This window comes from Dermacentor variabilis, chromosome 2, assembly GCF_050947875.1.
Source record: "Dermacentor variabilis isolate Ectoservices chromosome 2, ASM5094787v1, whole genome shotgun sequence".
NCBI classification, from domain to species: domain Eukaryota; kingdom Metazoa; phylum Arthropoda; class Arachnida; order Ixodida; family Ixodidae; genus Dermacentor; species Dermacentor variabilis.
The window spans coordinates 127,483,054-127,486,521 of NC_134569.1; positions in this window are offsets into that span (position 1 = coordinate 127,483,054).

Below are 3,468 nucleotides of genomic sequence, written 5' to 3' on the forward strand. Positions count from 1 at the left end.
AGTCGACAAATGATGGTTTCTGTCTTTTGGGACGAAAATGGCGTTCTTTAGGTTGATTTCATGGAACATGGGACCGCAGTTACAGTTGACGTATACTGTACAACGCTTAACGAACTTTGACGTGCAATCGTAAACTGTCCTCTGGAATTCTCCTCCTCCATGACAACGCACATCTTCACACGGCTGCGCGTACCATCGAGAAGAATCAAGATTTTGGCTTGGAACTGCTTGCTCACCCACTCTACAGTCCCGACCTTGAAGTGACTATTTCCTCTTCTTGCACTTGAAACAGTGGCTTCGGGGTTGGGACTAGATGGTAACGGTGATTATGTAGAAAAGTGAGATAGGCTTGTACGAAAGCGGCCAACAAGAATGCTTGGTAAGGAATATATATATATATATATATATATATATATATATATATATATATATATATATATATATATATATATATATATATATATCATCAGCCTAGTTACGCCCACTGCAGGGCAAAGGCCTCTCCCATACTTCTCCAACTACCCCGGTCATGTACTAATTGTGGCCAGGTTGTCCCTGCAAACGTCTTAATGTCATCCGCCCACCTAACTTTCTGCCGCCCCCTGCTACGCATCCCTTCCCTTGGAATCCAGTCCGTAACCCTTAGTGACCATCGGTTATCTTCCCTCCTCATTACATGTCCGGTCCATGCCCATTTCTTTTTCTTGATTTCAACTAAGATGTCGTTTGCCCGCGTTTGTTGCCTCACCCAATCTGCTCCTTTCTTATCCCTTAACGTCACACCCATCATTCTTCTTTCCATAGGTCGTTGCGTCGTCCTCAATTTCAGCAGAACCCTTTTCGTAAGCCTCCAGGTTTCTGCCCCATATGTGAGTACTGGTAACACACAGCTGTTATACACTTTCCTTTTCAGGAATAGTGGCAACCTGCTGTTCATGACTTGAGAATGCCTGCCAAACGCACCCCAGCCCATTCTTATTCTTCTGGTTATTTCAGTCTCATGATCCGGATCCGTGGTCACTACCTGCCCTAAGTAGATGTATTCCCTTACCACTTCCAGTGCTTCGCTACCTATCGTAAACTGCTGTTCTCTTCCGAGACTGTTAAACAATACTTTACTTTTCTACAGATTAATTTTCAGACCCACCCTTCTGCTTTGCCTCTCCAGGTCAGTGAGCATGCATTGCAATTGGTCTCCTGAGTTACTAAGCAAGGCAATATCATCAGCGAATCGCAAGTTGCTAAGGTATTCTCCATCAACTTTTATCCCCAATTCTTCCCACTCCAGGCCTCTGAATACCTCCTGTAAACATGCTGTGAATAGCATTGGAGATATCGTATCTCCCTGTCTGACGCCTTTCTTTATAGGGATTTTGTTGCTTTCTTTGTGGAGGACTACGGTGGCTGTGGAGCCGCTATAGATATCTTCCAGTATCTTTACATATGGCTCATCTACACCCTGATTCCGTAATGCCTCCATGACTGCTGAGGTTTCGACTGAGTCAAACGCTTTCTCGTAATCAATGAAAGCTATATATAAGGGTTGGTTATATTCGGCACATTTCTCTATCACTTGATTGATAGTGTGAATATGGTCTATTGTTCAGTAGCCTTTACGGAATCCTGCCTGGTCCTTTGGTTGACAGAAGTCTAAGGTGTTCCTGATTCTATTTGCGATTACCTTAGTAAATACTTTGTAGGCAACGGACAGTAAGCTGAGCGGTCTATAATTTTTCAAGTCTTTGGCGTCCCCTTTCTTATGGATTAGGATTATGTTAGCGTTCTTCCAAGATTGCGGTACGCTCGAGGTTATGAGGCATTGCGTATACAGGGTGGCCAGTTTCTCTAGAACAATCTGACCACCATCCTTCAACAAATCTGCTGTTACCTGATCCTCCCCAGCTGCCTTCCCCCTTTGCATAGCTCCTAAGGCTTTCTTTACTTCTTCTGGCGTTACCTGTGGGATTTCGAATTCCTCTAGGCTATTCTCTCTTCCACTATCGTCGTGGGTGCCACTGGTACTGTATAAATCTCTATAGAACTCCTCAGCCACTTGAACTATCCCATCCATATTAGTAACGATATTGCCGGCTTTGTCTCTTAGCGCACACTATATATATATATATATATATATATATATATATATATATATATATATCAGGAATCCTTCGAGAACTAATAATTATAAAAGGCATTTCTCTGCGTGAGAGAGCGTCAAGGTTTGAAGCGTCCCTGAACGGCTGTTTTCCTACACAAGCTAATTAGCGTGCGACGGATTCGGACCAGAAACTACAGGGGCCTCTCCAAGTTCGCCTTGACGCGAGAATTCCTGTTTGCGCAAGGCAAACAAATCGTTTCGAGTCGGCTTGCTCCTAGCGCACAGAGCTATCCCAGGAATAGCAGCTCGCAATCATCCAGCGCAACCAGGTGAAAGAGACGGCCGCTAACTGGATCCGCACACCGAAACTGTGCGAGCGTAAATTGCTTGTGTCGTGAGGTCAGGAGCACGCCTGTCGCAAATAGCTGCACGTGGCGTCTAGTTTCGATCAAACAACGTTTCCAGCAGAAATGGCTTACGGGGGCCCCGCGTTTGTTGCGCTTAAAATGCCTTCCCGAAACTTCTGGCAATGTAATTAAGCACCCTCACGCCGTCTTCCACCGTCAAATGCGTAGGATTGCAAGAAAGTGGCGTGTCGGGCCCGTGTCAATCCCTGCTGGCATCAACAACTCAATTCGAGAGTTTTTACGCTCTTTGCCGCAAAGAACCAGGTGAACGTTGCTAGCGCGTCCACCCTTTGTGTGAGTGTGAATTGTGTTAAGGCATGAGTAATAGAGAGAAAAATGCACCAGCTCTAAGAGGCAGCAACGTGGAAACAATTTTGAAAATATAAAAATGAAGGTACATTGTTTCAACATTATCTGTGAGAGAAGGCAAGTTTCATCTATCAGACACTTATCAATTAGTATCGATCGTTATCGAGCTTATCGGGATCGAGCTGACCTTTATTAGCCCTTATCATACCTATCAGACTTGCTCCGATCATTATCAGCCCTTATCGCTCTTTATAGCACCTTACCCATCCGCGTAGAACCGTTATCAACCGTGATCAGACCCATATAAGCGCTCATCAAGCCTTATCATCAAGCCTCATCTAGCCTTAAGGAGTGTGCAATGCAAGTCGGTGGTAACTTCGTTAGGCGGGATACCAGCAAACTGACATGGCTGATGAGGAAAGCATGTTGAGCCCTAAGGAGTATATCCTCGCCTATACCGCCTTTCTTGTTGAACACTCTCATAATTAATCTAATAATGTTCTCAGTTTTCGTGGTAAGCTGGGCTATAGTCTTAGCGTTGCATCCCTTTGAGTTTATTGAAAGCCCTAGTATTTTGATAGAGTCTACTCTCGGGATGGTGTGCCCATCTCTGGTACGAACGCTAATGGGCACCTGATCGAGTGGGGTGAGTCT